Source organism: Gossypium arboreum, chromosome 12 (assembly GCF_025698485.1).
Source record: "Gossypium arboreum isolate Shixiya-1 chromosome 12, ASM2569848v2, whole genome shotgun sequence".
Taxonomy (NCBI): domain Eukaryota; kingdom Viridiplantae; phylum Streptophyta; class Magnoliopsida; order Malvales; family Malvaceae; genus Gossypium; species Gossypium arboreum.
Window position 1 is genome coordinate 89366324 of NC_069081.1, and position 9978 is coordinate 89376301.

Genomic DNA, 9978 nt, shown 5'->3' on the forward strand with positions numbered 1-9978 from the left:
TGATAGAGACCTTCGTGCTTACGATGAGGGCCTCCAAGAAAAAGAAATGCAACTTAGCTTTTTGATAAATGAAATTCGTGGGGTAGCCATGCATGTGGTATAACTATCGGAAGAAGCTGAAATTCTCATTTGCCAGTTCCCACCAAGTCGAAGATCGAACATATCAGAATTCTTAGCACGAGTAAAGAAATACCACGATATAGCTAGGAAGTTTGTGTAATGGCTGAATCGAAAATGGAAAAATGTTTTGTAATGAACTCTTTTGATGAATGAAATGCCTAAATAGGGGCTATTTTGAAATCAACACCAATTTCTTGCATTTCCTTCATGATTGGCATTCATTTATGCATTCATTCATTGCATATCCCATAATCATTCGCTAAGGTTAAAATATACAATTTGCAGTTGTAATACCACAAGCCTGGAACCACATCATTCGTATAGAACGCGTCGATAAACTAGGGCAATGGAGGCTGAATTCAATGAAAGAATCGAAAGAATGGAAAGAGTCCAAAGGGAATTACAAAAGCAGTTGGCCAAGTCGCAACAAGAGATAAGAGATTTAATGGTGAGATCTCGAGAAGAATCACTCGAACAGAAGGATCAAATGGCCTAGATGATGGAAATGATGTCAGCTTTAGTTAAGGGAAAGGGACCCGTGCAGAGCCCTGACATCGAAGAACCTCGGTCAAGAGCTAATCACAGTCAAGATCCACTCTATCCCCCAGGATTCACTCCGCTGCACGCCCGCGCAACACAAAGAGGGTACACCCAAGGGGAACCCACAGACATGGAGCAACGGGCAGTGCTACCTGCTCACATAGGGCAAGAAATGTTTGTATCAAACCCGGGGGCTAGTCCTGCTGATCCACTCGTTCCAGATTTGGACGATCTAGCAGAAATAGCTAAGTTGAAAATCGGTGATCACGAGGTTCAAGAGAAGTATAGGAGCTTAGAGGAAAGACTTAAAGCAATAGAGGATACTAAAGCCTTCTCTGCACTGAGTGCCAAAGAGCTCAGTTTGGTACCCGATCTGGTTCTGCCTCCGAAATTTAAAGTACCAGATTTTGAGAAATACGATGGCACGAGATGTCCAAAGGCGCATCTTGTCATGTTTTATCGAAAAATGACTGGTTACGTGAATGAAGACAAGCTACGCATACATTGTTTTCAGGATAGTCTAGTAAGATCAGTTTTTCGGTGGTACAACCAGCTTAGTAGGGAAAAGATCCGATCTTGGAAGGACTTGGCGTCAGCCTTCTGTGAGTAGTACAAGAATGTATCAGATATGGTACTTGATCGAATGGCCCTACAAATGATGGAAAAGAAACCAGCAGAAACCTTTAGACAGTACGTGCAAAGGTGGAGAGATATCTCGGCCCAAGTGGAGCCTCCACTGACTAAGACTGAATAACAACCCTTTTCATCAATACTCTGAGAGCACCATTCTATGACAAGCTGGTGGGAAGTGCCACGAAGGACTTTGCGGATATTGTAATATCTAGTGAGCTTATAGAGAATGCCGTCAAGAGTGGTAGAATGGAAGGTCAAGAAAGTTCAAGAAGGGTAGCGCCCATGAAGAAGAAAGAACCAGAAGCCCATATGGTGGGAATGGGAAGCCATTATACCCCTAATCTATATCCAAACCAACCCCGACCTCGATTCCTCCGAATTTCTATTATCCTCCTCAGACCCCTTACTACCAAGCATCACCTCCTTCCTACCCTGTATACGCCATGAACAACCAAAGGCCCGTCACTACATTCCCACAAAACACTCTACCCGCTCAAAGCCAACCTAGAAATGAACCAAGACCAATAAGGCCCAATCCTGAGAGACTGCAATTCACTCCTATTCCTGTGTCATATGGGGAACTGTACCCAAAACTCCTGGAGAAGCAATTAGTATCTCCCCATTATATGGCACCTCTTAAACCTCCATACCCGAAATGGTACGATCCAAATGTTAGTTGTGCATACCATGCCGGGAACCAGGGGCACTCTACGGAAAACTGCCTGGCCTTTAAAAGGAGAGTTCAAGGACTCATCGATGCGGGTATTCTGCGATTTGATGGCACTGGCGGTACATCCAGGAACCTATTCCCAAACCACGCCGAAGAGAATGTAAGCGCAGTGGGAGAGGAGGACAAACAACAAAGTAGAAGATGGGTTTCTAAAATAAGAACACCTCTGCAGAAAATCTGGGAGGTACTAGCTAAAAAGGGGTTGCTCTGTCATTTTAACAGAATATTCGAAGGAAGAAATGAAAAAGTTCAAAGTTTTTGCGAATTCCATGGTTTTAAAGGACACGACATTCAGTCCTGCGAGGAGTTCAGGAGATTACTGCAAAACATGATGGATAATAAAGAGATTGAGATATTTTATAAAGGCGAAGAGGTCGATAGAGGAGAAATATGCGCCTCTGACCATCAATCGTCAGGTTTCCCGTATAGCGCCGACTGACCGTTAATAATTTATTATGACGCGAAGAAGGAGCCGGTGAAACCAAAAGTGATAATCGAGGTACCATCTCCTTTCCCCTACAAGGACGATAAAGCAGTACCATGGAAATATGACGTCAATATCGTCACACCTGAAGATGAAAAAACCAAAGCCATGACTGGAAGCGTTGGGGAATTAGGTCATTTCACTTGTAGTGGAAGATGTTATTCGAAAGAGGTCGAACCAGTGAAGAAGAATAGTGACTTGAAACAGAAAGGAAAAGCACCAATGCGTGTGACCGAAGATGAGCATGAAACTGTGCCTGAGCAAGAGGCTTAAAAGCCTGTGGACGAGGAGGAAGCACAAGAATTCTTAAAATTTATTAAGCACAGTGAGTACAACGCGGTGGAACAATTGAGTAAGCAGCCAGCACGAATTTCGATATTATCTCTGCTGTTAAATTCAGAACTGCACCGGAACGCCTTGTTAAAGGTGTTGAATCAAGCTTACGTGGCAAACAACATATCCGTTGAGAAGCTTGACAGATGAGTGAATAACCTAAACGCGGATAATTTCATTTCTTTTAGTGATGATGAAATACCGCCCAATGGTAGAGGCTCAGTGAAAGCATTGCATATCATAACCCGTTGTAAGAGCTATATAATACAGAACGTGCTCATCGACAATGGATCGGCACTCAATGTCATGCCTTTGGCCACACTTTCCAAGATTCCGATGGATTTGTCCTATCTAAGGCCCTGCCATTCTACAGTAAGGGCATTCGATGGAACAAGATGAGAAGTCATGGGAAAAATCGAGATCCCTCTAGAAGTGGGTCCCTATATATACGATGTTGAGTTTCAAGTCATGGACATTACACCATCATACAATTGTCTCTTGGGAAGACATTGGATCCATTCTGCTGGAGCAGTCCCATCATCCCTCCATCAAAAGGTGAAATTTATCATGGATGGCTGTTTGGTCACTGTCGAGGGAGAAGAAGATATTGTAGCATCTATCTCTACCGATGCACCGTACCTTGAAGTAAGCAAAGACACAGTGGAATATTCCTTTCGATCCCTTGAATTTTTCAATGCCACATTCGTCGCTGAGGGAAACAGAATTCCCGCGCCAAAACTGTCAAGAAATACCAGGATGGGTATCAAAATGACTGTGGGAAGAGGAGCCCGAGCAAGGAAAGGTTTGGGAAGATATCTACAAGGAATAGCCAGGGCTCTAAAGCTAGTACACTACAAGGCCCGATACGATTTGGGGTTCTAGCCAGACATACGTCAAAGAAGAAAACAATGGAAGAAGGATTAAGAAAGAAGGATAGCAAGAACCTTAGGCCGAGAATTGGAATGGGAGCCAATAACGTACCCTCATTTGTTAAGAACATTTACATCTGCAGGGATGATATGCCCCGGACAAGATAATATATAAAGCACGCTGTTATTAATTGAAAGGGGTCTTTAGAATGTCAGTATAAATGTTTTTGACAAAGGAAGTGGGGCAATTAAAGATGTTTCAACGATACGCCCTTGTCCTCCTGGTTTCATGTTGAACAATTGGACTGCTGAGGACCTTCTTGTAGTTTATAAGTCTTCAGAGTAATGCTCAAATATTAACCCTCTATTGTGTCCTTAGATATAATAGAATTCTTTTGTAAGAACTTGCATTCGCTCTTTATCATTTAAATGAATATCAATGAAGATGCATTTTGTCACGATCTTTCGCATTATCACTAATTTCATGATCATCTTCTCATTTCATAGCCTATCTGTACATTTGTCTCATACCATGCCATAACATTTCGTTTGTTGGTTCCAATACTGGGATGCCCCTCTATAGTTTCCTTTTCTATTCAACTTTCAGGTGCTCAGATATCAACAGCATGAACAAACCCGTTACGAGTCCTGAAATCGATTTTGAGAAGGCTATTTGTTTAGGAGAATTTGAAGTTGAAGAAAATGCTGAAGACTATGTCTCGTCTCCTGACCTACTAAGAATGGTGGAACAAGAGGATAAACAGATTTTGCCTTATCAAGAATCTGTTGAAACAATAAATTTAGGGACTGAAGAAAGAAAGTAAGAAGTAAAGATTGGCATCTCTATTTCAGGGGGCACCAGACACAATTTGATTGCTTTGCTCCGCGAGTACAAAGATGTATTCGCATGGTCATATCAGGATATGCCAGGATTGGATGAAGATGTTGCGGTCCATAAGCTCCCATTAAAGCCAGAATGCAAACCCATTCAACAAAAGCTAAGACGGATGAGACCTGAGATGTTGTTGAAAATAAAAGAGGAAGTCAAGAAACAATTTGATGCTGGCTTCCTACAAGCCTCCAAATATCCAGAATGGGTGGCTAACATAGTCCCGGTACCAAAGAAAGACAGTAAAGTACGAATGTGCGTAGATTATCGTGACCTGAATCGAGCAAGTCCTAAGGATAATTTTCCCTTACCACACATTGATACGTTGGTAGATAACACAGCAAAAAATTCATTATTTTCGTTCATGGATGGATTCTCGGGTTATAATCAGATCAAGATGGCCCCTGAGGATATGGAGAAAACTACTTTCATAACAATGTGGGGAACATTCTGCTATAAGGTAATGCCGTTCGGATTAAAGAATGCTGGGGCAACATATCAGAGGGCTATGGCAAGATTATTCCATGATATGATGCATAAAGAAATAGAGGTCTACGTCGACGATATGATTGCTAAATCCCGAGGGGAAGAAGAGCATGTAGTGAACCTGAAGAAGTTGTTCGACAGACTGAGAAAGTTTCAGCTAAAGCTTAATCCAGCCAAATGTACGTTTGGGGTTACCTCGGGAAAGTTGTTAGGCTTCATTGTCAGTGAAAGAGGTATTGAGGTTGATCCAGATAAAATAAAAGCCATTGAAGAGTTACCACCTCCGCGCACGCAAAAGGAAGTCAGAGGATTTTTAGGGCCGTTAAACTACATCTCCCGATTCATCGTTCAACTTACCAACCAGTGTGACCCAATCTTTTGACTCATTCGAAAACATAATCCCGAAGAATGGAACGAGGAGTGCCAAGTGGCTTTTGACAAGATAAAACAGTATTTGTCTAGTCCTCCAGTGCTAGTACCGCCAATGCCGGGAAGACCATTGATATTGTTTTTGACTGTGTTTGAGAATTCAATGGGTTGCGTATTGGGGAAACATGACGAGTCAGGAAAGAAAGAAAAGGCGATCTACTACCTCAGAAAAAAGTTCACTGAATATGAGGCAAAGTATTCGTCCATAGAAAAATACTGTTGCGCTCTGGTTTGGGTAGCTCGAAAACTCAGGCAATATATGCTGTATCATACGACATGGCTAATTTCAAAGTTGGACCCAATAAAGTACATGATGGAATCACCTGTACTCTTAGGAAGAATGGCACTATGACAGATCCTTTTATCGGAATACGACATTGCCTATGTAAGTTAGAAGTCGATAAAAGGGAGTGCAATAGCTGATTTCTTAGCAACTCGAACAACAGAGGAATACGAGCCATTGAGATTTGATTTCCCAGATGAAGACTTGATGTGCATTACAGAAAAAGAATATGAGTCATCAAAAGAAAAGTCATGGAAGATGAGCTTTGATGGTGCATCGAATGCATTGGGGCATAGGTTTGGAGCAGTCTTAGTATCACCAGAAGGAAACCATTATCCGTTCACTGCCAGGTTGAATTTCTTCTGTACCAATAACATAGCGGAATATGAGGCCTGTATCATGGGACTTCGTGCAGCAATTGAACGAAACATCCAAACTTTAGAGGTATACGGAGACTCAGCATTGGTGATTTATCAAATCCGTGGAGATTGAGAAGTGAGGGATTCAAAATTAATCAAATACGGTGATCTCATGGCAGGGTTGATTAAAGACTTCAAAGAAATAACTTTTAATTACTTCCCACGAGAAGAAAACCAGTTAGCTGATGCCCTGGCCACTTTGGCTTCAATGTTTAAAGCAAACAGAGAAACAGAAATAATGTCTCTTCAAATGAGCATATATGAAGTCCCTGCACATTGTTTCATCATTGAAAAAGAGCCAGATGGACGGCCATGGTTTCATGATGTCTTAGAATATATCAAGAATCAAAGGTATCCCGAACAAGCAAATGAGAACGACAAAAGAACAATCAGAAGAATGGCAGCGGGATTTGTTCTTGATGGGGACATCCTGTACAAAAGAGGAAAAGATCAGGTGCTCTTGAGATGCGTGGATGCTGTTGAAGCCAGAAAAATACTTGAAGATGTCCATGAGAGAATCTGTGGGACACATGCCAATGGTTTCACTATGGCCAGGAAGATTATGAGACTCGGTTATTACTAGTTGACGATGGAAAGCGACTGCATTAGTTTTACAAGAAAATGCCACAAATGTCAAATTTATGGCGATAGGATTCATGTAGCCCCTTCGCCTCTTCATGTCATGACCTCTCCGTGGCCTTTTTCTATGTGGGGCATGGATGTTATAGGGTCAATTTCCCCAAAAGCTTCTAATGGACACCGATTCATTTTTGTGGTCATTGATTATTTCACAAAATGGATAAAAGCCGCTTCATTTGCCAATGTGACAAAGACTGCAGTTTGTAGGTTTTTGAAAAAGGAAATCATTTGTCGATATGGTTTGCCTGAAAGAATCATTTCAGATAATGCCATGAATCTGAACAACAAGATGATGAAGGAAGTGTGTGAGCAATTTCAAACAAAGCATCATAATTCATCACCCTATCGCCCGAAAATAAATGGGGCTGTTGAAGCGGCCAATAAGAATATTAAGAAGATTATTGGGAAAATGACCGAGACATATAAAGATTGGCACGAGAAGTTACCATTTGCTTTGTATGGATATCGCACATCTGTGCGGACATCTACGGAAGCAACTCCTTTGTCTCTGGTCTATGGAATGAAAGCTGTGCTACCCATCGAAGTTGAGATCCCCTCTCTACGAGTCTTAATGGAATCAAAACTAGAAGAAGTAGAATGGGTTCGAGCTCGATATGACCAGTTAAACCTTATTGAAGAAAAACGTTTGAAGGCAATCTGCCATGGACAGATGTACCAGAAGAGAATGATCGCAGCCCATGATAAGAAAGTTCGGCCAAAAGAATTCCACGAAGGAGAACTCGTACTAAGAAAGATTCTCCCAATACAAAAAGACTTCCGAGGAAAATGGGTACCAAATTGGGAAGGTCCATACGTCGTAAAGAAGACATTCTCGGGTGGAGCTTTGATTCTCACCGAGATAGATGGGAAGGAGTTACCGGATCCAGTGAACTCAGATGCTTAAAGAAATATTATGCTTGAAAAAGGAAACCAAGATGAAAACCCGAAAATGACGTCTTAAAAAAAAAGAAAAAAGAAAAAGAAAGGGGATCAAGGTGAAAACCCGAAAAGGGCGTCTTGATTAACACAAAAGATTAGGATGAAAACCCAAAAGGGCATTCTAATGAAGCAAACCCGGGCTTAAAGAAAAAGGCGTTTCGAACGGTGGGTCAAACAGCGAGACTACAGTATTTGAAGCATTTATGAAAGCTCGAAATCTTCTACGCAAGAAGCCATGCTCGAAAAGATTCTAGATGAAGGAATGTGGAAGAGTTCATGTGTTGAATATCTAGAGCATTTGTATCAATTGAATGCGATCCCTTTTCTCTTTATGACACTTTTTACTACCATTGATTAACTTTCTTTGTTTGCTACATTTGAAATAAATAAATGTGAGGTAGCCTTTTTGCCCCTACCTAACCATTTTCATGCATCTCATTATGTGTTTATTTACATGATAAATAGTGAAATGACATACTCTAAACAAAAGAAATGTTAAGCATTACCTGAATGAAAATTTGACAAATACAAGAGCCTCAAAGCAAGGATAAAGTTCAACCAGGGACAAAAGAGTGATATCTAAGAAACACAGATTACTCGTGAAACTTAGAGACGGGTACAAAGCCTGAAGAGAAAGTCAAGAGTCAAAGCAATGAACGCAGATCCAAAAAAATCGTGACGAAAAAGGGGCATATGACAAACATGCCTAAGGCGCATTGCATAATCATGTAGGCATAAAGGAATTTAAGACAAACATGTGCATATCATGATAACATCGTGCATGACATATACAGGTACTCCAGCAGAGCAAGAAGATATGTTAATAGCTGCACTGAATCAAAGGAAAAGACGCCTGAGTTCTACCAAATGACAGGTTTTGGTATTTTGATGTTTTAATTCATGTTTTCAAAAATCAACTCATATTTCAAGAGGTGAGTTGAGCCTTTTAATTTCTGTTTTAAATTTATACTTTTCAAAAATCAACTCATATTGCGAGAGGTGAGTTGAGCCTCGGGGCACGCTGAGGTAATTTCAATTTCTGTTTTTCAAAAAATCAACTCATATTGCGAGAGATGAGTTGAACCTCGGTTCACATACTGAGGTATTTCCAATTTCTGTTCTTTCAATTTATGTTTCAAAAAAATCAACTCATATTGCGAGAGGTGAGTTGAGCCTCGGGTCACATGTCGAGGTATTTTCAAAATCTGCTTTTCAAGTTAATTTTCAAAAATCAACTCATATTACGAGAGGTGAGTTGAGCCTTTTAATTTCTGTTTTTCAAAAATCAACTCATATTGCGAGAGGTGAGTTGAGCCTCGGGGCAAGCTGAGGTAATTTTAATTTCTGTTTTTCAAAAAATCAACTCATATTGCGAGAGATGAGTTGAACCTCAGTTCACATACTGAGGTATTTCCAATTTCTATTCTTTCAATTTATGTTTCAAAAAAATCAACTCATATTGCGAGAGGTGAGTTGAGCCTCGGGTCACATGTCGAGGTATTTTCAAAATCTGCTTTTCAAGTTAAGTTTCAAAAATCAACTCATATTACGAGAGGTGAGTTGAGCCTTTTAATTTCTATTTTTCAAAAATCAACTCATATTGCGAGAGGTGAGTTGAGCCTCAATACACGCTGAGGTATTTTCAATTTCTGTTTTTCAAAAATCAACTCATATTACGAGAGGTAAGTTGAGCCTTTTAATTTCTGTTTTTCAAAAAAATCAACTTATATTGCGAGAGATGAGTTGAGCCTTTTAATTTCTGTTTTTCAAAAATCAACTCATATTGCGAGAGGTGATTTGAGCTTCGGGTCACATGTCGAGGTATTTTCAAAATCTGCTTTTCAAGTTAAGTTTCAAAAATCAACTCATATTGCGAGAGCTCAGGATCACATGCCGAATAAAGAATAAAGATTGGAGTTGATGAAAGACACCAGATTTGGCCTCCCTAAAGTTGCAGTAGAGCAGGTCAAAGTTGCAAGTCTTGTCTTTCTAAAGTTACAAGTGAAACAGATCGAAGCCACAAATCTCATATCCTTGAAGTTACATTTGAATAGATTGAAACTACAAGGCATATGTCAGAAGATATAGTGGATTGAACCAAAGCTACAAGATGCGGTGGACTGGAAGAAGACTACCTGAACAAGAAGAGCACCAAAGAAGTCAAGACTCGACAAGACCTGACAAA

The 9978-nt window shown here is 40.5% G+C and overlaps 1 pseudogene; it reads left to right on the forward strand.

The window, feature by feature from the left end:
* Nucleotides 1–619: 619 nt before the first annotated feature.
* Nucleotides 620–7746, forward strand: LOC128285446 (uncharacterized; annotated as a pseudogene).
* The last annotated feature ends 2232 nt before the right edge of the window (nucleotides 7747–9978 follow it).